Source organism: Nomascus leucogenys, chromosome 19, assembly GCF_006542625.1.
Source record: "Nomascus leucogenys isolate Asia chromosome 19, Asia_NLE_v1, whole genome shotgun sequence".
Taxonomy (NCBI): Eukaryota; Metazoa; Chordata; class Mammalia; order Primates; family Hylobatidae; genus Nomascus; species Nomascus leucogenys.
This window is the reverse complement of record NC_044399.1, coordinates 29,550,864-29,574,397: the sequence shown is the minus strand read 5'-3', so window position 1 is coordinate 29,574,397 and position 23,534 is coordinate 29,550,864. Positions and strand designations below refer to the sequence as shown.

Here is a 23,534-nt window from a genome sequence, read left to right as displayed (position 1 = left end):
ATTTTGCTTTTGAAATGTCTATGGGACATCAGAAATAATCTCAAAAGACCCCAAGTCAGGCCGGGCGCGGAGGCTCACGCTTGTAATTCCAGCACTTTGGGAGGCCGAGGTGGGCGGATCGTGAAGTCAGGAGATCATGACCAGCCTGGCCAACATGGTGAAACCCCGTCTCTACTAAAAATTCAAAAATTAGCCGGGCATGGTGGTGGGCACCTGTAATCCCAGCTACTCAGGAGGCTGAGGCAGGAGAATCGCTTCAACCTGGGAGGTGGAGGTTGCAATGAGCCGGGATTGAGCCATTGCACTCCAACCTGGGCAACAAGAGTAAAACTCTGCCTAAAAAAAAAAAAAAAACAAAAAAATGACCACGAGTCACTGGTTAACAGCCTGAGCAGCAGAAATCTCACAGATCTGAGTCTGAATCCTATCTAGCCTGGCTCTGAAACTCACAATCTGGAGCTGGGGCTTGGTGCAGTGGCTCAGGCCTGTAATCCCAGCACTGTGGGAGGCTGAGACAGGTGGATCACTTGAGGCCAGGAGTTTGAGAGCAGCTTGGCCAACATGGTGAAACCCCATCTCTACTAAAATACAGTTAGCCAGGCATGATGGTGTGCACCTGTAATCCCAGCTACTTGGGGGGCTGAGGCATGACAATCGCCAGAGCCCAGGAGGCAGAGGTTGCAGTGAGCCAAGATTGTGCCACTGCACTCCAGCTTGGGCGACACAGCGACACTGTCTATAAAAAAAAAAAAAAAAAAAAAAAAATGCTGGGCGAGGTGGCTCACATCTGTAATCCCACTTTTACAGGCTGAGGTGGGAGGATCACCTGAAGCCAGGAGCTCAAGACCAGCCTGGCCAACATGGTGAAAGCTGCCATCCCCTCCCTGCCATGCCCCATCTCCCCCAACACCCCCCCACACCCTGTCTCTACTAAAAATACAAAAATTAGCTGGGTGTGGTGGCACATGCCTATAATCTCAGCTACATGGGAGGCTGAGGCATGAGAATTGCTTGAACCCAGAAGGTGGAGGTTGCAGTGAGCCAAGATCGCACCACTGCAGTCCAGCCTGGGTGACAGAGCAAGACTCTCTCTTAAAAAAATAAAAAAAAGTAATTTTTTTTTTTTTGTAGAGATGGGGTTTCTGTGTTTCCCAGGCTATACTCAAGCTCCTGGGCTCAAGCTATTCTCCTGCCTCTGCCTTCAACCAGCCTCAATCCTCCAATTTTCTGATTTTTTTCTATTTTTCAACACCTTTTAAATTCTACATTCTGGCCAGCTGCAGTGGCTCATGTCTATAATTCAGCACTTTGAGAGACTGAGATCTGAGACTTGCTTGAGGCCAGGAGTTTGAGGCTTGCAGTAAGCTAGAATGGCGCCACAGCACAGCAGCTCGGGAGACAGAGCAAGACCTTGTCTCAAAAGAAAAAGAAAGAATTTAAATACTACATTCTAAGAGATTTCTTCAACCTTCAAATTTTTTATTGAATTTTTAATTTTGGCTTTTTTTTTTTTTTTTTTTTTTTGAGACAGGTTCTCACTCTGTCAACCAGGTTGGAATGCAGTGGCTTGATCTCGGCTCACTGCAACCTCCGCCTCCTGGGTTCAAGTGATTCTCCTGCCTCAGCCTCCTGAGTAGCTGGGATTGCAGGCGCGGGCCACCATGCCCAGCTTATTTTTGTATTTTCAGTAGAGACAGGGTTTCACCATATTGGCCAGGCTGGTCTCAAACTCCTGGCCTCAAGTGATCCACACGCCTCAGCCTCCCAAGGTGCTGAGATTACAGGTGTGAGCCACTGCACCCAGCCTTGGCTATCATATTTCTAATTTATGATAGTTTTCTTGTTTTCTTATTGTTCATTTTTTATAGCATCCTGTTCTTATGGATATATATCTTCAGGTCTCGCTGAAGAAATAAAGAGGTGTATGTGTATATGTGTGTGTGTATTATTTTTATTTTTATTTTTTGAGACGGAGTCTCACTCTGTCGCCCAGGCTGGAGTGCAATGGCACGATCCCGGCTCGCTGCAACCTCTGCTTCCCAGGTTCAACTGATCCTCCCACCTCAATCTCCCAAGTAGCTGGGATTACAGGCACCTGTCACCATGCCCGGCTAATTTGTCTTTTTCTTTTTCTTTTTCTTTTTTTTTTTTGAGATAGAGTCTCTGTTGCCCAGGAAGGAGTGCAGTGGTGTGATCTCGGCTCACTGCAAGCTCCACCTCCTGGGTTCAAGAGATTCTCCTGCCTCAGCCTCCCGAGTAGCTGGGATTACAGGCATGTGCCACCACACCAAGCTAATTTTTGTATTTTTAGTAGAGATGGGGTTTCACCATGTTGTCCAGGCTGATCTCAAACGATCCACCTTCTTCAGCCTGCCAAAGTGCTGGGATTACAGGCGTGAGCCACCGCACCAGCAACATTTTTGTATTTTTAGTAGAGATAGGGTTTCGCCATATGTGTGTGTGTTTTAAGTTTTTCCGTTTTCATTTCTCTTGCATATATACCTAGGAATGGAATTCCTGGGTCATATGGGAGCTCTATGTTAAACATTTGTGTCATATCTAAGAAAACTTGCCTAATCCAAAGGTCATAAAGATGTATGTCTATGTTTTCCTCTAAGGCCAACATGGTGAAACACCGTCTCTATTTAAAAAAATACAAAAAATTGGGCTGGGCACGGTGGCTCACGCCTATAATCCCAGCACTTTGGGAGGCCGAGGTGGGTGGATCACCTAAGGTCAGGAGTTCGAGGCCAGCCTGATCAACATGGAGAAACCCCGTCTTTACTAAAAATACAAAAAAATTAGCTGGGCATGGTGGCACATGCCTGTAATCTCAGCTACTTGGGAGGCTGAGGCAGGAGAATCGCTTGAACCTGTGAGGCAGAGGTTGCGGTGAGCCAAGACCGTGCCATTGCACTCCAGCCTGGGAAACAAGAGCAAAGCTCGGTCTCAAAAAAAAAAAAAAATACAAAAAATTAGTCGGGCGTGGTGGTGCGCACCTGTAGTTACAGCTACTCCAGAGGCTGAGGCAGGGGAATGGCTTGAACCCGGGAGGTGGAGGTTGCAGCAGTGAGCTGGGATCATGCCACTGCACTCCAGCCTGGCAACAGAGCAACAAAGCAAGACTCCATCAAAAAAAAAAAAAAAGAATTTTCTACTTTTCAGTCTAACAAATGTTTTATAAACAAAGGCTTTGTTATATTTTGAGTTAATTTTTGTAGATAATATGAGGTGAGGGTTCAACTTCATTCTATTGTGTGTGGGTATCCAGTTGTCCCAGGATCATTGTTTGAAAAGACTCTTTTTTCTACACTTTCTCTCATTGAATTGTCTTGGCATATTTGTTAAAAATCAGTTGACCTTGGCTGGGCACCGTGGTTCACGCCTGTAATCCCAGTATTTTGGGAGGCCAAGGTAAGAAGACCATTTGAGCCCAGGAGTTCAAAACCAGCCTGGGCAATATAGTGACACTCCATTTCTAAAAATAATAATTGAAAAGATTAGCTGGGCCGGCCAGATATGGTGGCTCATGCCTGTAATCCCAACACTTTGGGAGGCCAAAGCAGGTGGATCACCTGAGGTCGGGAGTTCGAGACCAGCCTGACCAACATGGAGAAACCCCATTTCTACTAAAAATACAAAATTAGCCTGGCGTGGTGACTCATGCCTGTAATTCCAGCTACTAGGGAGGCTGAGGCAGAAGAATCGCTTGAACCCAGAAGGCGGAGGTTGTGGTGAGCCGAGATTGCGCCATTGCACTCCAGCCTGGGCAACAAGAATGAAACTCTGTTTCAAAAAAAAAAAAAGAAGAAGATTAGCTGGGCGTGGTGGCACATGCCTGTGGTCCTAGTGACTTAGGAGGCTGAGGCAGGGGGATCGGGAGACGGAGGCTGCAGTGAGCCTTGGTCACTGCACTCCAGCCTGGGTGACAGAGTGAGACCCTGTCTCAAAAAAAAAAAAAAAAATCAGTTGACCATAATGTGAGCACTCATTTCTGGACTTTCAATTCTATTCCATTGATCTATATGTCAATCCTTATGCCAGTGCCCAGGGGCTCAACTACTGGTACTTTGAATTAGATTTTGAATCAAGAAGTGTGAGTCTTCCAATTTTGTTCTTATTTTTCAAGATTGTTTTGTCTATTTGAAGTTCCTTACAATTTAATGTGAATTTTAGAATCAGCTTGTCCATTTTTGCAAAAAACGTAGTTGGGATTTTGATAGAGATTGTGTTGAGTCTGTAGATCAATTTGGGAAGCATTGCTATGTGAAGAGTAGTAAGTCTTTCAATCCATGAACACACAATGTCTTTTCATGTATTTAAGTTTAATTTCTTTCAATAATGTTTTGTAGTTTGCACTTCCTTGGTTAAATTTATTCCTAAGTGGTTTTTTTTTATGCCATTATAAATGGAATTGTTTTATTAATTTCATTTTTGGATTATTCATTTCTAGTGTATAGAAATTCAACTGAGCCAGGTGTAGTGGTGCACCACCTGTGGTCCCAGCTACTTGGGAGGCTGAGTCAAGAGGATTGCTTCAGGCCATAAGTTTGAGGCTATAGTGCATTGTAATTTTGCCTGTAAATGATCACTGCATCCTAGCCTCAGCAACATAGTGTGGCCTTGTCTCTTAAAAAATAAATAAACAACTGATTTTTGTATGTTGATCTTGTATCCTCCAACTTTGCAAAATTAATTCATTACTATTAAGATTTTGCTTTATTTTGTTTTTGGTGTGGATTCTTTAGGAACCAAAAGATAAATAAATAAGAAAAAGGTCTAGCACTTTGGTCAAATTTATTCCTAAGTGTGTGTTTGTAAACGATATTGTAAATGAATTTTCTTAGTTTCATTTTCAGCTTGCTAATTGTTACTGTACAGAAATACAATTTATTTATTTATTTACTTTTTTTTTTTGAGACAGAGTCTCGCTCTGTTGCCCAGGCTGGAGTACAGTGGTGTGATCTCGGCTCACTGCAACCTCTGCCTCCCGGGTTCAAGCGATTCTCTTGCCTCAGTCTCCCGAATAGCTGTGATTACAGGTGCGCGCCACCACACCCAGCTAATTTTTGTATTTTTAGTAGAGATGGGTTTTCACCATGTTGGTCAGGCTGGTCTTGAACTCTTGACCTCATGATCTGCCCACCTAGGCCTCCCAAAGTGCTGGGATTACAGGCGTGAGGCATTGCGCCAGGTCAATTTTTTTTATATCACTCTTACACCTGCAACTTTGCTGAATTTGTTTACTTGTTCTAACGGTTTTGTGGATTCCTTAGAATTTCCTACATACAAGATCATGTCATATGCAAGCACAGATGGTTTTATTTCTTCCTTTCCAATTTGCATGGTTTTATTTCTTTTTCTTGCTAATTTCCTGGCTAGAAATTTAAGTATAATGTTGAATAGAGGTGGCAAGAGTGAATATCCTTGTCTTCTTCCTGATCTTAGGAGAAACACTTACAGTCTTTCATCATTAAGTATTACCTGTGGGGCCAGATGCAATGGCTCAAGCCTGTAATCCCAGCACCTTGGGAGGCCAAGGCAGGTGGATCATTTAAGGTCAGTAGTTCAAGACCGGCCTGGCCAATATGGTGAAACCCCACCTCTAATAAAAACATCTCTACTAAAAATATAAAAATTAGGCTGGGTGCAGTGGCTCACACCTGTAATCTCACCACTTTGGGAGGCTGAGGCGGGCAGATCACGAGGTCAGGAGATCAAGACCATCCTGGCTAGCACAGTGAAACCCCATCTCTACTAAAAATACAAAAAAAAAAAAAAAAAATTAGCCAGGTGTGGTGGCACACGCCTGTAGTCCCAGCTACTTGGGAGGCTGAGGCAGGAGAATCACTTGAACCCAGGAGGCGAAGGTTGCAGTGAGCCAAGATCACACCAGTGCACTCCAGCCTGGGCGACAGAGCGAGACTCCATCTCAAAAACAAACAAACGAACAAACAAAACAAACAAAAAAATACAAAAATTAGCTGGTGCTAGTGGCATGAGCCTATAATCCCAGCTACTTGGGAGACTGAGGTAAGAGAATTGCTTAAGCCTGGGAAGCAGAGGTTGCAGTGAGCAGACATCACACCACTGCACTCCAGTCTGGGTGACAGAGTGAGACTCTGTCTCATAAAAAAGAACTATTAGCCGGCCAGGCACGGTGGCTCATGCCTGTAATCACAGAACTTTGGGAGGCTGAGGCAGGCGGATCACGAGGTCAGGAGATTGAGACCATCTTGGCTAACACGGTGAAACCCTGTCTCTACTAAAAATACAAAACATTAGACGGACGTGGGTGGTGGACACCTGTAGTCCCAGCTACTCAGGAGGCTGAGGCAGGAGAATGGCATGAACCCGGGAGGTGGAGCTTGCAGTGAGTGGAGATCACGCCACTGTACTCCAGCCTGGGCAACAGAGCAAGACTCATTCTCAAAAAAAAAAAAAAAGAATTATTAGCCATGAGTTGTTAATAGATGCTCTTTATTTAGGTTGAGGAAGTTTCCTTCTGTTCCTAATTTGTTGAGTATACATCCTTTATTTTATTCATTTAAAATGTTATTTCAAGAATAAATTTGGGCTGGGCATGGTGGCTTATGCCTGCAATCCCAGCACTTTGGGAGGCCGAGACAGGTAGATCACCTGAGGTCAGGAGTTCGAGACCAGCCTGACCAACTTGGGGAAACCCTGTCTCTACTAAAAATACAAAAATTAGTAGGGCATGGTGGCGCATGCCTGTAATCTCAGCTACTTGGGAAGCTGAGGCAGAAGAATCACTTGAACCCAGGTGACGGAGGTTGCAGTGAACCAAGATTGCACCACTGCACTCCAGCCTGAGCAACAGAGCAAGACTCCATCTCAAAAAAAAAAAAAAAAAAAAAGAAAATTAGCCAGGCATGGTGGTGCGCACCTGTACTCCCAGGTACTCAGGAGGCTGAGGAAGGAGAATTGCTTGAACCTGGGAGGCAGAGGTTGCAGTGAGTCGAGATCATGCCACTGCACTCCAGCCAGGGTGTCAGAGTAAGACTCTGTCTCGAAAAAAAAGGGATTTATGGGAAGTAATTAAGGTCAAATGAGGTCATAAAGCTGGGCACTGATCTAATAGAATTAGTGTCTTTATGAGACGAGAACCCAGAGAGCTCCCTAGGTTTCTCTCTGCCACATGAGGCCACTTCAAGAAGGCAAGCCAGGTAATAAAGCCCACGCTGAGGTAGGAGGTGGAACTGGACTCCAGAGATGGGGCTTGGACACCAGACCAAATTGATGACTAGCTGAAACAGGGACAGGGTGAAAGCAGCTTTCCATAAGACATGCTCACCCGTGCGCCATGTCAGTTTACCATTTCCATGGCAGAACCCAGAGTTACCACCACCCCCCCTTTTTTTTTTCAGATGGAGTCTCACTCTGTCACCCAGGCTGGAGTGCAGTGGCACAGTCTTGGCTCACTGCAAGCCCTGCCCCCCGGGTTCAAGCAATTCTCCTCCCTCAGCCTCCCGAGTAGCTGGGATTACAGGCGCCTGCCACCGCTCCAAACTGATTTTCATATTTTTAGTAGAGACAGTGTTTCACCATCTTGGCCAGGCTGGTCTTGAACTTTTGACCTCATGATCCACCTGCCTTGGCCTCCCAAAGTGCTGGAATTACAGGCATGAGCCACTGTGCTCAGCCTACCACCCCTTTCAATGGCAACAACTTGACAACCCAGAAGTTATCAGCCTTTTTCTAGAAACATCTGTATAGTCCACCCCTTAATTTGCATATAATTAAAGGTCAATGTAAATATGACTGCAGAACTGCCCTGACCTGCTACTCTGGTCACACTGCCTATAGGGTAGCCCTGCTCTGCAAGGAGCAGTCCCTCTGCTGTTTCTATAGGCCACTGCTTCAATAAAAGTTGGCATCTAGGCCAGGTGCGGTGGGTAATGCCTATAATCCCAGCACTCTAGGAGGCTGAGGCGGGTGGATCACTTGAGGCCAGGAGTTCAAGACCAGCCTGGTCAACATGGTGAAACCCCATCTCTACTAAAAATACAAAAAAAATTAATTGGGTGTTTTGGCGCGCACCTGTACTCCCAGCTACTCAGGAGGTTGAGGTGGGAGAATCACTTGAACCCAGGAGGCAGAGTCTGCAGTGAGCCACTGCACTCCAGCCTGGGTGACAGATTGAGACCCCGTCTCGAAAAAAAAAAAAAGTTGGCCTCTAACACCTTCGGTTTGCCCTTGAATTATTTCCTGGGTGAAGCCAACCCTCTTAGTCTAAGCCCCAGTTTTGGGACTTACCTGCCCTGCATCAACACCAGAAACTTAACCCTTTGGGAACCTCGATCTTGGACTTTCTAGCCTCTAGAACCATGAGAAAATGATCTGTATTATTAGGCTACCCAGTCTATGGTATTCTGTTGTGGCCTGGGGTGACTAAGAGATTGAGCCTGTATGACTTGAATTTTGTTACCTGCTTGGCCCCTTGATGGCATTTCAGTTTGTGACTCTTGGTTTACGTGATCACGAAGCCAAAACTGTTTAGGAAGGAAGCAAAATCAAGACAGATTAAAAAGAAAAACAAAATACAAGGCTGGGCACCGTGGCTCACACCCTCCCAGCACTTTGGGAGGCAAAGGTGGGCAGATCACCTGAGGTCAGGAGTTCAAGACCAGCCTGGCCAACATGGTAAAACCGCATCTCTACTAAAACTACAAAAATTAGCCAGGCGTGGTGGTGGGCACCTGTAATCCCAGCTATTCAAGAAGGAGGCAGGAGAATCGCTTGAACCTGGGAGGTCGAGGTTGTAGTGAGCCGAGATCACACCACTGCACTCCAGCCTAGGTAACAGAGCAAGACTCTCTCTCAAAAAATTAAAATAAAATAAAATAAAGAGCCGAGCACGCTGGCTCACACCTGTAATCCCACACTTTGGGAGAAAGAGGTGGCAGGATTGCTTGAGCTCAGGAGTTTGAGACCAGCCTAGGTAACATGGCAAAATCCCATCTCAATTTTTTAAAAATTAAAAAAAAAGAATAATAGGGCTGGGCACGATGGCTCATGCCTGTAATCCCAGCACTTTGGGAGGCCAAGATGGACAGATCACCTGAGATTGGGAGTTCGCGACCAGCCTGACCAACATGGAGAAACCCCATCTCTACTAAAAATACAGTATTAGCAGGTCGTGGTGACACATACCTGTAATCCCAGCTACTCGGGAGGCTGAGGCAGGAGGATCGCTTGAACCTGGGAGGTGGAGGTTGTGGTGAGCCAAGATCGTGCCATTGCACTCCAGCCTGGGCAACGAGAGCGAAACTCCGTCTCAAAAAAAAAAAAAAAAGAAAGAAAGAAAATAAATAAGATATTTTACATAAGGATTAAAAAGAAATTAAAACAATTATTTGAAGATAATGGCTTAAACAGAAACTCTGCAAATCCTTAGAATAAGAAAGTTCAGGCCAGGTGTAGTGGCTTGCCTCTGTAATCCCAGTGATTTGGGAGGCTAAGGTCGGAGGACTGCTTGAGCCCAGGAGTTTGAGACAAGCCAGGGCAACATAATGAGATCGCATCTCTACAAAAAAATGAAAAATGAGCCGGGTGTGGCAGTGCATGCCTGTAGTCCTGGCTACTCGGGAGGCTGAGGTGGGAAGGTCACTTGAGCCTGAAGAGTTCAAGGCTACAGTGTTATGATCATGCCACTGCACTGCACTCCAGCCTGGGAGACGGAGCAAGACCCTGAGACCCTGTCTCAAAAAACAAAATGAAAAAAATGAAAAACCCTTACTATATTGAACACAACATCAATGTTCAATAGCCATCCCCCTTCTCCTTTTCTAGTAAAATTCCACTTTTTTGTGTTCCATCCCAGGACCACGATTTATCTAAACTGGTCATTCGGGGTCAATAAGTTTGGCTAAAAATAAATAATACCGAAATTGGTCACAGGAAACCTATTCTTTTTTTTTTTTTTTTTGAGACAAAGTCTCACTCTGTCGCCCAGGCTGGAGTGCAGCGGCATGATCTTGGCTCGCTGCAACCTCTGCCTTCCAGATTCAAGCAATTCTTTGCCTCAGCCTCCCAAGTAGCTGGGATTACAGGCACCTGCCACCACTCCTGGCTATTTTCTGTATTTTTAGTAGAGATGGGGTTTCACCATCTTGGCCAGGCTGGTCTTGAACTCCTGACCTCGCGTTCTACCCGCCTTGGCCTCCCAAAGTGCTGGGTCTGTCACCCAGGCTGAAGTGCAATGGTGCAATCATGGCTCACTGTAGCCTCAACCTCCCCCGGCTCAGATGATTCTCCCAGCTTAGCCTCTCAAGTAGCTAGGATTAAAGGCATGTGCCACCATGCCCAGCTAATTTTTCTATTTTTTTTTATAGAGACGGGGCATCCCTACCTTGCCCAGGCTGGTCTTGAACTCCTGGCTTGAAAGGATCCTCCTGCTTCAGCCTCCCAAAGCACTGGGTCTATTATTCCCTTTCATATTCAAGCTTAATTCTGCATTTTCAAGGCCTTGAATTTTCGAGTACAGCTTTTCCTGTCCCTGAACTTAATCTTCAGCTCCTCCTACCTCCTGGGAGGTTGGGGGATGGCGATGAAAAGTCTCAACCCTCTAATCCTGCTTTGGTCTTTTGCTGCCAGCCCCCATCCTGAAGCTACCGGTCAATTTGTTTGCATACAAGAAGATATCACTTTGGAGATTCTAAGTGTATACGAGGAAATGAGGTCAAAGACCAAATATATATATTTCACTATATCATACTTAAAAACTTTTGTTTACTGTTTCTCTTCTCCTACTCTATTATAAACCTTTGAGGGTGGGGACTGTGAGTTATTTATATTTATATTTCCAGTGTCAAGAATGTTTAGCTATAATGGGAATGAATCTCAAAGTTTCTTGAATAAATGACAAGAAGAATCACAGTTGCATGAACTAAATTGATTATTCTCAGTCCTTGAGGTAAATGAATATATTGATATTATGTCTTTGCTTACTCTTTTTTGCAAGAGGAGAGAGAGAAAGAGGCGGGAGGGAGGGAGGGAAGGAAGGAAAAATGGAAGGAAGGCAAAAATAGAGAAAGGAAAGACAGAAAAGAGAGAGAAAAAAGAGAGAAAGAAGGAAGGGAGAGGGAAGGAAGGAAAAGGAGAGAGGAAGGGAAAGGAAGAAAAGAAAGAAGAAAGAAGGAAGGAAGGAAAAGAAAGAAAGAAAAAGAAAGAAAGGAGAAGAAAAGGAGGGAGGAAGGAAGAAAGGGAAAGGAGGGAGGAAGGAAAATGAAGGGAAGAAAGAAAGAAAAGGAGGGAGGAAGGAAGGAGGGAGGGAAGGAAGGAAGAAAGGGAAAGAAGGAGGGAGGGAGTGACATGAAGAGGATAAAGAAAGAAAGAAAGAAGAAAAGAAAAGAAAAGAGAAGAAAAGAAAAGAAAAGAAAAGAAAAGAAAGGGCTCTGAGGGCGGCGGCGACGCGGGGAGCCAGTTGCAGGCAGAGATGCTGCAGATGGACCTGATCGACGCGACGGGGGACACTCCCGGGGCCGAGGACGACGAGGAGGGCGACGACGAGGAGCGCGCGGCCCGGCGGCCGGGAGCGGGGCCGCCCAAGGCCGAGTCCGGCCAGGAGCCGGCGTCCTGCGGCCAGGGCCAGAGAGCCGCGGCCAGGGCCAGAGAGCCAAGGCCAGAGCCAGGGCCCGGGCAGCGGGGACACGTACCGGCCCAAGCTGCCTACCACGCTCAACCTCTTTGCGCAGGTGCCGCGGTCTCAGGACACACTGAATAATAATTCTCTGGGCAAAAAGCACAGTTGGCAGGATCGGGTGTCTCGATCATCCTCACCCCTGAAGACAGGGGAGCAGACACCACGGCATGAACACATCTGCCTGAGCGATGAGCTGCCCCCCAGAGCAGCCCCGCCCCCACCACAGATCGAGGCACCTCCACCAACAGCCCTCGCCCCGCAGCACAGCCACCCAGAAGGCATCTCCGGGTAGTCCCCCTGCTGCGCCGCCTGGGGGTCGGGGCCACTCGCATCGAGACCGAATACATTACCAGGCCGATGTGCGACTAGAGGCCACTGAGGAGATCTACCTGACCCCAATGCAGAGTCCCCCAGACCCTGCAGAGCCCACCTCCGCCTTCCTGCCGGCCACCGAGAGCCGGATGTGGGTCAGCTCCGATCCAGACCCTGCCGCCTACCCCTCCAAGGCAGGGCGGCCGCACCCCTTCATCAGTGAAGAGGAGGAGGGCTTCGACTGCCTGTCGTCCCCAGAGCGGGCTGAGCCCCCAGGCGGAGGGTGGCGGGGGAGCCTGGGGGAGCCGCCGCCACCTCCACGGGCCTCTCTGAGCTCGGACACCAGCGCCCTGTCCTACGACTCTGTCAAGTACACGCTGGTGGTAGATGAGCACGCGCAGCTGGAGCTGGTGAGCCTGCGGCCGTGCTTCGGAGACTACAATGACGAGAGTGACTCGGCCACCGTCCACGACAACTGTGCCTCCGTCTCCTCGCCCTATGAGTCAGCCATCGGAGAGGAGTATGAGGAGCCCCCCCCCCCCGGCCCCAGCCTCCTGCCTGCCTCTCCGAGGACTCCACGCCTGACGAACCCGACGTCCATTTCTCCAAGAAGTTCCTGAACGTCCTCACGAGTGGCCGCTTCCGCTCCTCTAGTGCCGACTCCTTCGGGCTGTTCTCCTGCATCATCAACGGGGAGGAGCAGGAGCAGACCCACCGGGCCATATTCAGGTTTGTGCCTCGACACGAAGACGAACTTGAGCTGCAAGTGGATGACCCTCTGCTAGTGGAGCTCCAGGTTGAAGACTACTGGTACGAAGCCTACAACATGCGCACTGGTGCCCGGGGCGTCTTTCCTGCCTATTACGCCATCGAGGTCACCAAGGAGCCCGAGCACATGGCAGCCCTGGCCAAAAACAGTGACTGGGTGGACCGGTTCCGGCTGAAGTTCCTGGGCTCAGTCCAGGTTCCCTATCACAAGAGCAATGACGTCCTCTGTGCCGCTATGCAAAAGATTGCCACCACCCGCCGGCTCACCGTGCACTTTAACCCGCCCTCCAGCCGTGTCCTGGAGATCAGCGTGCGGGGTGTGAAGATAGGTGTCAAGGCCGATGACTCCCAGGAGGCCAAGGGGAATAAATGTAGCCACTTTTTCCAGTTAAAAAACGTCTCTTTCTGCGGATATCATCCAAAGAACAAGTACTTCGGGTTCATCACCAAGCACCCCGCCGACCACCGGTTTGCCTGCCACGTCTTTGTGTCTGAAGATCCCCCCCAAAGCCCTGGCAGAGTCCGTGGGGAGAGCATTCCAGCAGTTTTACGAGCAGTTTGTGGAGTACACCCGCCCCACAGAAGATATCTACCTGGAGTAGCCGCGCAGCCCTGCCCTCTGCGTCCCCCGGCCCTCAGGCCAGTGCCAGGACAGCTGGCTGCTGACAGGATGTGGCACTGCTTGAGGAGGGGCACCTGCCACCGCCAGGGGATGAGGAAGTGGGGGCCGCTGGCCCAGGGTAAGGGAGGGTGGGGCAATGGGGAGAGGCAAATGCAGTTTATTGTAATATATGGGATTAGATTCACCTATGGAGGGCAGAGTGGGCTGCCTGGGGATTGGGAGGGACAGGGCTTGGGAAGCAGGTCTCTGGCAGAGAAGGATGTCCGTTCCAGGAGCACACGGCCCTGCCCCATCCTGGGCCTTACCTCCCCTGCCAGAGATCCGGCGCTCTGACTCCTGCCTTGATGAATCCCGTGTCCAGCCTCGATGAAGCCTGTGCCACCTGCAAGTGCCTGCCCTGCCCCTGCCCCAACCCCCACCAAAGAGCCCTGAGCTCAGGCTGAGCCCAGCCACCTCCCAAGGACTTTCCAGTGAGGAAATGGCAACAAGTGGAGGTGAAGTCCCTGTTCTCAGCTCCGTCATCTGCGGGGCTTCTGGGTGGCTCCTGCCACTGACCTCAATGGCATGCTGGCCTGTGGCAGGCCTAGGACCTCAGCGGGGAGGAGGAGCTGCCGCAAGGCCCTGTCCCAGCAGGAGAGGGAGGCTTCCTGACTGACACACGCTAGCCCCATCTTGGTCCTGTCACCCTGGCCCCAACTGTTAAAGTGCCATTTCCTGTCCAAAAAAAAAAAAAAAAGAAAAGGGAGGAAGGGAGGGTAGGAGGGAGGGAGGCAGGAAGGAAGGAAGAGAGGGAGGAAGGGAAGGGAGGAAGAAAGGGAAAGAAGGAGGGAGGGAGGGAAAGAAGAAAGAAAGAAAGAAAGGAAGAAAGAAAGAAAGAAGAAAAGAAAATTAAAATTAAAAAACCATAAGGTTAAAGTAAACCCTTTTTCTTCATACAGATTAAAACACATGACTTCAAATTACAGCTTTGCTTCTTAATAGTTTGGTGATGTAGGACAAATTATGTAACCTCTCTGTGCCTCAGTTTCCTCATTTATACAATAGGGCAATAATAATATCTAGCACATAAGGCATTGTGAGGATTAAATGTGAAATGCTGATCACGAATACCTAGCAGCCCAATAGATACTCACTGTAATGATTATTATTTTTATAATTTCTGCAAAAGTATGGTGATGATTCATGGATTAACCTAAAGGCAGATTTTCTTTTATTTCTTCCTATTTCTTTTCTTTTTCTTGTTCACTTTAAAGAATTAAAAAGAAAATCGATTCCAGCATTTTGGAATAAAAATTTGCATCAAAATGAATTTATTCATTTTATTGACATACAAATAAAATGTGATTTGTTTATTCAATAAACATTTATTAACTGTCTAGTAAATTTCAGACAACATGCCAGGCACAGGGATGACAACAACAATAAGATGTGGTCTCTGCCCTCAGGGAGCTGATAGTCCAGGAGACTGACAAGTAGACAGGTGATTACATGCAATGTAACAAAGGCTATGATATCATACAAGAAGACAAGTGGGAGTATGTGTGATGGGAGTATGGTTTTGACCAGTTCCTCCTCTTAGATTTATCCCTTTTTCTTTGGCTATAAAGCAAAAGAATTGGTCCTATTTTTTTCTTAACTTTGCAAATTAAACCATAAATTTTAATAACTTTATAAAGATAAAAGGCAAGCGGTCAGATGCAGTGGCTCACGCCTATAATCCTAACACTTTGGGAGGATGAGGCAGGTGGATAACCTGAGGTCAGGAGTTCGAGACCAGCCTGGCCAACATTGCAAAACCCTGTCTCTACTAAAAATACAAAAATTAGCTGGGTGTGATGGCAGGCACCTGTAATCCCAGCTAGTCAGGAGGCTGAGGCAGGAGAATCGCTTGAACCTGGGAGGCGGAGTTTGCAGTGAGCTGAGATGGAGCCATTGCTCTCCAGCCTGGGCTACAGAGCAAGACTCTGTCTCAAAACGAAACAAAACAAAACAAAAAATGAGCAACTTGAATTATGGAGGACACTAGAAATAGTGTTTCCTACAGAATCAGGGCTTCCTACCAACATAGTCACTTCTAGGGTTTTTGACCTGAAAAGTTCTGTGGCATATTTTTTCTTTGCTATCCCCCTTTTTTTTTTTTTTCTATTTTTTCCCCTCTTTCTCTCCTCTACTTTATCTTCTGGAGACTTAGGTAGTTCCCAAAGGAATAATGCTTTACGGAGTCTAATGGTGATTTATTAGGTAAAAACAGAAAATGATTTTTTTTAACCTACAAATTCCATACCAAAAAATGAATATAAACTTCTTATGCAGTTTCACACACTGAAACTGCAGGTTATTTTAATTCCATTGCATTTTTCAGAATTCTCAGTCGCAATCCTCTGACAACTGTTGAAGATCCATATCTCTTTCAATTACTGGCATTAAAATATCTGTAAGTACCATAGTACTCTCGTGAGTCATGAGATGATTTATGCTCTTTTTAAATTTTTCATCAAAGATTAAGTATTTTGCATTTAGGCTAAAAAGTCATAATTTAAATTTTAACTGAGCTATTGAAAAACATTATTGGCAAAGAAAAGGATTAAGAAAGGATGTGTAATGGTCGAGACAGCCAGCAGGGGAAAGAGAAGAGTGTTGAAGAACCCATATAGATTTGGAACATGTAGACACATGAAGGAATATTACTTAACCAAGAAAGCAAAGAGGAATAGGTGTTCATTATTCTAAAAAGGAAGAAAAGAGTAAATAATCAAGATGGGTGAATGCAATATGAAGGTGAGAAGTAAGATAATGGTAAAAAAAAAAAAACAGTGTAAGACCTACTCTTGAATATCATTAATTTGATGATGCAAATCAACTTTAATTTCTTTAATAAGAGCTCTCTGGAATTTTGCGGCAAATAAACTGTCGAACTGGCTTGTTTTATAGGGAAGCCAAAATTGAAATAATCACATGTCCTTGAATTATCTTTTTAAGTACAGAATTTTTTATTGGGGTTCATATCATGAATGTTTCGGCTTTCTTCTTCAGAGACATGGGAACAATGCTAGTCCCACTTACAACACTTAAGAACATTCTCATGATGACGGTTGAACTGGAAAAACTGTAAGTTATTTTTTTCTTAGACTTATTTTCACCTTGTTGCATTTTTAGGTTTGTTTTATTATTTTCTTAAGTCAGGTTTATTGAGATATAATATTCACATACTAACATTCACCCTTTTTAAGTGTACAGTTTGATGAGTTTTGACAAATGTATAGTTACATAAGCACCACCACGTTCCCAATATAAAGCATTTCTGTCACCTCAAAAAAGGCCCCTCATGTCCCTTTGTAGTCAATCACCTCCTCCCACCGTCAGCCCCTGTTAGCTACTAATCTGATTTCTGTTCCTATACTTTTGCCTTTTCCAGAATATCTTATAAATGAAATCATATAGCATGTAGCCTCTTGTGTTTGGTTTCTTTCACTTAGCATAATTTTTTTTTTGAGATGGAGTCTCACTGTCGCCCAGGCTGCAGTGCAGCAGCATGACCTAGGCTCACTGCAACCTCCACCTCCCAGGTTCAAGTGATTCTCCTGCCTCAGCCTCCTGAGTAACTGGGATTACAGGTGCACGCCACCATGCCTGGCTAATTTTTGTATTTTTAGTAGAGACGAGGTTTCACCACGTTGGCCAGGCTGGTTTCGAACTCCTAACCTCAAGTGATCCAGCCTCCTTGGCTTCCCAAAGTGCTAGGATTACAGGTGTGAGTCAACTCGCCTGGCCTCACTTATCATATTATTTTTTGAAATTATGCTGCCATCCATGTTGTTGCACCCATCACTACAGCTGGCCCTCCATATCTGCAGGTTCCTCATCCATAGATTCAACTAAACATGGATGGAGAATATTTGAAAAAAATGAAATATATAAAATAACTATAAGACAATACAAACAGTAGAAAATTTAAAATACACTATAATTATTTACGTACCATTTACACTGTATTAGGTATTTAAAGTATACCTGAGGCTATATACAAACATTATGTCACTTCTTAGAAAAGACATCAGCATCTGTGGACTTTGGTGTCTGCAGGGGGTCCTGGAGCCAATCCCCTGCAGACACCGAGGGACAACTGTTCACTCCTTTTTATTGCTCAGTTGTGTGGAAACCCCATCTCTACTAAAAATACACAAATTATCCAGGTGTGGTGGCACACGCCTGTAATCCCAGCTACTCAGGAGGCTGAGGCACGAGAAGTGCTTGAAGCTGGGAGGTGGAGATTGCAGAGTCTCCTCTACACTTGCTGTCCTCCCTCCACTGCCACCTGACACACTCCTCCCCAGCAGTGGCCTCTTCATAGGCAAATTTAAGGAGCACCTTTCAGTCCTTGTCTTGCTTGACTTGGCCCTGATGTGTGAAACTCTTTTTTTTTGAGATGGAGTCTCGCTCTGTCTCCCAGGCTGGAGTGCAGTGGCATGATCTCGGCTCACTGCAACCTCCACCTCCTGGGTTTTACGCCATTCTCCTGCCTCAGCCTCCCGAGTAGCTGGGACTACAGGCATGCACCACCTACCCCCAGCTAATTTTTTTTGTATTTTTAGTAGAGATGGGGTTTCACCGTGTTAGCCAGGATGGTCTCGAACTCCCGAACTTGTGATCCGCCCGCCTCGGCCTCCCAAAGTGCTGGGATTACAGGCATGAGCCACCGCGCCCAGCTGAAATTCTTGATGAATCTTTCTTCTGGAAACGCACTCTTTCTTTGCTTCCAGGAAATCTTTTTCTTGGTTCTCCAGACAACTTCTTAGACTCCTTGACCAATTCCTTCTTGTTGCCAACCATGGAAACAAACCAGCCCTACCTAAGCAAAGCACATTAAAACTCCCTAGAAAGATACAGAGGAGGGGGTGCCCACTAAACCACTAAAGAGACAGGAGGTGGGGAGCTGTAGGACCAGGTTTGGGAACCTGCAAGAATCAAGACCAGAGCCCCTGAAATAGCAAGAAGCTGGAAGCACAGCAACTGTCAGAGCCAGATGGCTGTCACTGCAGTCAGCGCCTCTGATTGTTTGTTTGTTTTTGAGATGGAGTCTCGCTCTTTTGCCCAGGCTGGCGTGCAGTGGCATGATCTCAGCTCACTGCAACCTCCACCTCCCGGGTTCAAGCAATTATCCTGCCTCAGCCTCCCGAGTAACTGGGACTACAGGAGCCTGCCACCATGCCCGACTAGTTCTTCATTTTTTTTTTTTTTTTTTGAGACAGAGTCTCGCTCTGTCGCCCAGGCTGGAGTGCAGTGGCGCAGTCTCGGCTCACTGCAAGCTCCGCCTCCCGGGTTCACGCCACTCTCCTGCCTCAGCCTCTCCGAGTAGCTGGGACTACAGGCGCCCGCCACCACGCCCGGCTAAGTTTTTGTATTTTTCAGTAGAGACGGGGTTTCACCGTGGTCTCGATCTCCTGACCTCGTGATCTGCCCGCCTCGGCCTCCCAAAGTGCTGGGATTACAAGCATGAGCCACCGCGCCCGGCAGTTCTTCATATTTTTAATAGAGACGGGGTTTCACCATGTTGGTCAGGGTGGTCTCGAACTCCTGACCCCAGGTGATCCACTTGCCTTGGCCTCCCAAAGTGCTGGGATTACAGGCATGAGCCACCATACCTGGCCAGTTTTTGTGTATTTTGTAGAGACTGGTTTTGCCATGTTGGCCAGGCTGGTCTTAAACTCCTGACCTCAAGTGATCCATCCACCTCCGCCTCCCAAAGTGCTGAGATTACAGGCATGAACCTCTGTGCCCAGCCACCTCTGATAGTTTTCATCGTCCTCTGGCCACTTGCTCCCAAATCAAGGTTCCAGACAAAAGCTTATTACAAGTAGTCCAGCTTTGGCCAGGCTCAGTGTGATGGTTAATACTGAATGTAAACTTGATTGGATTGAAGGATACAAAGTATTGATCTTGGGTGTATCTGTGAGGGTGTTCCCAAGGGAGATTAACAGTTGAGTCAGTGGGCTGATAAAGGCAGACCCACTCTTAATCTGGGTGGGCACAAGCTAAACAGCTGCCAGCAAGGCTAGAATATAAGCAGGCAGAAAAATGTGAGAGACTGGCTTAGCCTCCCAGCCAACATCTTTCTCCCGTGCTGGATGCTTCCTACCCTCCAACATTGGACTCCAGGTTCTTCAGTTTTGGACTCAGACTGGCTCTCCTTGCTCCTCAGCCTGCAGACGGCCTATTGTGGGAGCTTGTGATCCTGTGAGTTAATACTTAATAAACTCCTATATATATTCCATTAATTCTGTCCCTCTAGAGAACCCTGACTAATATGCTCAGGGACTCACACCTGTAATCCCAGTACTTTGGGAGGCTCAGGCAGGAGGATGGCTTGAGGCCCAGAGTCTTCTTCTCCTTCTTCTTGTCCTTCTCTTCCCTTCCCCTTCCTCCTCTTCCTCTTCCTTATCTTCCTCTTCCTCTTCTTCCTCTTCCTCCTGTTCCTCTCCTTCCTCTTCCTCTTCTTCCTCTTGTTTGTTTGAGAAAGGTTCTCACTCTGTTGCCAAGGCTGGATTGTAGTGGCACAATCGTGACTCACTGCTTCTCAGCCTCCTGAGAGCCCAGGAGTTTGAGGCTGCAGTGAGCTATGATCGCACCACCACACTCCTGCCTGGGTGACAGAGCAAGACCCTGTCTCAAAAAACAAACAAAAAACTCTGGTATGATAGAGGTGAATTGTGTTTTATCCTGATAATTCTGCTTACTTTAGTCCCGTGTTCTCATCTGGGCCAATTTTGCTCCCCAAGTGACATTTGGCAATATCTGGGCAGAGGTCAAGGACGCTGCTTAACATCTTTTTTTTTTTTTTTTGAGACACAGTTTTGCTCTTGTTGCCCAGGCTGGAGTGCAATGGCACGATCTCGGCTCACTGCAACCTCTGTCTCCCGGGTTCAAGTGATTCTCCTGCCCCAGCCTCCCGAGTAGCTGGGATTATGGGCATGCACCACCACGCCTGGCTAATTTTGTATTTTTAGTAGAGACGGGGTTTCTCCATGTTGGTCAGGCTGGTCTCAAACTCCTGACTCAGGTGATCAGCCCGCCTCGGCCTCCCAAAGTGCTGGGATTACAGGTGTGAGCCACCTCACCCGGCCTGCTTAACGTCTTAAAACACACAGGACAGTTCCCCCACAAAAAAAATGATGATCCAGCCGAAAATGTCAATAGTATCAAGGTGAAGAAATTGCCGTAAAGGCTTGGTAAACAGGGATGGTATGACGACATTATTGATAGACCACATTAAAATACTTAGGGCCATATCCATTATCCCTGTTTTTATGATTTCTTCTTTGTCCCCATGCAGTTTCAGGGGCAAAATAAGGGAGTAAGTCAAAGGTGGTTCCCAATAGACATCTGGGAATCTTAGGGTGTAATATGGCCCTCATGGAGGCCCTTGCTGAGCTTAGGGCCTGATTCTGGAATCCTAGCATTGCCAAGAGAGGCAGGCTGGCAGGTGAGAAGACAAATAATGAGAGAACTCACATATGTTGGAATTCATTTGATGGTATCTAAGCTGGGGTGATTGTCCCCACTAGCATTACATGATTATGGATCCAGTTATTTGGAGAAATCCATTTCCTCCACAGGGAATATATATTACATTAGAACCAAAGATGGAATCCTTAGTAAATGGAATCATTTGGCAAAATTCAGTTGTCTGAAATTTTTGCATAAAATTCTCTTTTTTATTTTCATTGAGCCAAATAAATAAAGTATCAGGTATTTACTAGGGTCACCATTCGTTGATTTATTGAATTTTTTTTTTTCAGACAGGATCTCGCTCTGTCACCCACGTTGGAGTGCAATGGCATAATCTCAGTTCACTGCAACCTCCACTTCCTGGGCTTAAGTGATTCTCCCACCTCAGCCTCCCAAGTAGCTGGAAATACAGGCGTGTGCCACCATGCCCGGCTAATTTTTGTATTTTTTGTAGAAATGGGATTTCATCATGTTTCCCAGGATGGGTTTTTTTTTTTCAAATGTCTTAGGGATTTTGCTTTATTATTTCCTTGATATCCACAGCAGAAGTTCAGAGGTATAACTTCAACATTAACAGGTGAAAAGTTCTACAATGACTCGTTGCACTCCATCACATTAGAATAATTGAACTATAATTTCCATACAACACAGGAAAACTACAGTATTTAGTGACAACTGAAAGACACCTGATAAATAAATATATCAACTTACTATTCACGAAAAGAATGGAGCTGGTTATTTCAGCTATAAAAGGGCAAAGCAAAAAGACCATTTTCTAGCCATTTAAAAGTTACTCAAAAAATTGATACAATGGAGTGGAAAGGAAAACAAAAAAGATCGTAAGCATCTTTAACAATGTTCTTGCATTCTACTGATACACAAACCTCTAGGGTTTCAGTTGACACAATCAAGTTCAACTTATACTGACAGAAAATATTAAAAACCTTCCTATTGAGTTTTTAATATCAAACAGGGAGGTTAGTAAATTGTTTTCTGACTCTTCTACGAAAAAAAGTCTAGAAGAGGGACAGGGAATGTAGTGTGCACCACTTATTATTATTCTAAGTAATAATTTTTACTTACGAGGTCATAAAGAGTGCAAAGGGCTTAGTGATGCATCCTATTCTTTACTTTCGGACAGTAACACCCTCAGATGGTATTTTTATTGGTTTGTTTTATATCCCCCTTTTCCATTTGCCCTTCTGTTTTGAAGTGCTTTTTCTTAAAACTTAAGTTCTTTGCCTCCATTTTCTTATAAACCCAATTTCCTCTTTAGTGCAACTCTACCATTTGAAAGGAACCTTTCTATTGTAATTTACAAGCTGTGAGTAACCGCTATGTAATTCTTTCCAAGGTTTAATAAACTGAGAGATGATTTGAACCAACAGAGGTAGGGGAGGATTAGAAGAGGGATGTAAGTGACCACCGATCTTAGAGGCGGCCAACAGAGGGCGCTGCTCCAAGGTGAAGGTCGCACCCTGCGAGGCCATCCTTTTTTGTAGGACCAGACTGGGGTGGGAGGACAGTGCCTCATCCTCACAACGACAGACCCGTGTTCTGGGTGTGGATTTGCCTCCCTTGCCTGCGGGACTTCTGCTAGCACTGCCGTTCCTAGACTCAGACAATGCTAGAATGAGTCCAGGAACCGAGGAGAGGAGATGGGAGTGGCTCCTCCCACTGTGGCCCCTAATAATTCACATGAAGAATTTTTGCTTTCCTTGCCAGGGACCCGGGACTCAGTGGGTCCAGAGGTCCTAGTGCCAAAGGAAGAAATGTGTAGATCAGGAAATCTATTATGGTTTTATTCAACTGGAAGCCGAGGCTGGCCATTTATTTTATTGTATTTACTTATTTATTTATTTATTTATTTATTTTGAGACAGAATCTCACTCTTGTTTCCCAGGCTCCCAGGCTCAAGCGATCCTCCTGCCTTAGCCTCCTGAGTAGCTGGTACTACAGGCGCATGCCACCTTGCCCAGCTAATATTTTTTTCTTTTTTTTTTTTTGAGACGCAGTCTCATTTTGTTGCCCAGGCTAGAGTGCAGTGGCGCGGTCTTGGCTCACTGCAACCTCCGACTCCTGGGTTGAAACGATTCTCCTGTCTCAACCTCCAGAGTAGCTGGGATTACAGGCATGTGCCACCACGCCTGGCAATTTTTTTTTTTTTTTTTTTTTTTTTAGTAGAGGCGGGGTTTCACCGTGTTGACCAGGCTGGTCTCAACTCCTGACCTTGTGATCCGCCTGCCTCAGCCTCCCAAAGTGCTGGGATTGCAGACATAAGCCACCGTGCCTGGTTTTTTTTTTTTTTTTTTTCTAACAGAGTCTCTGTCACCCAGGCTGGAGTGCAGTGGTGCGATCTCAGCTCACTGCAACCTCTGCCTCCTGGGTTCAAGCGATTCTCCTGCCTTAGCCTCCCAAGTAGCTGGGATTATAGGCGTGTGCCACTATGCCCAGCTAATTTTTGTATTTTTAGTAGTGGTGGGGTTTCACCATGTTGGCCAGGCTGGTCTCAAACTCCTGACTTCAGGTAATCCACCCACCTTGGCCTCCCAAAGTGCTGGGATTATAGGTGTGGGCCATCAAGCCCAGCCCTGCCTAGCTAATTTTTACACTATGGGCAAGTATGTTGCCCAAGGGTGCTGTGGAACTCCTGGGCTCAAG

At 46.3% G+C, this 23,534-nt stretch overlaps 1 pseudogene across 1 annotated transcript; it reads left to right on the top strand.

The window, feature by feature from the left end:
• Positions 1–11,410: 11,410 nt before the first annotated feature.
• Positions 11,411–14,086, top strand: LOC100601067 (annotated as a pseudogene). The gene has a single exon (XR_122193.4). The product of XR_122193.4 is annotated as a C-Jun-amino-terminal kinase-interacting protein 1 pseudogene (transcript).
• The last annotated feature ends 9,448 nt before the right edge of the window (positions 14,087–23,534 follow it).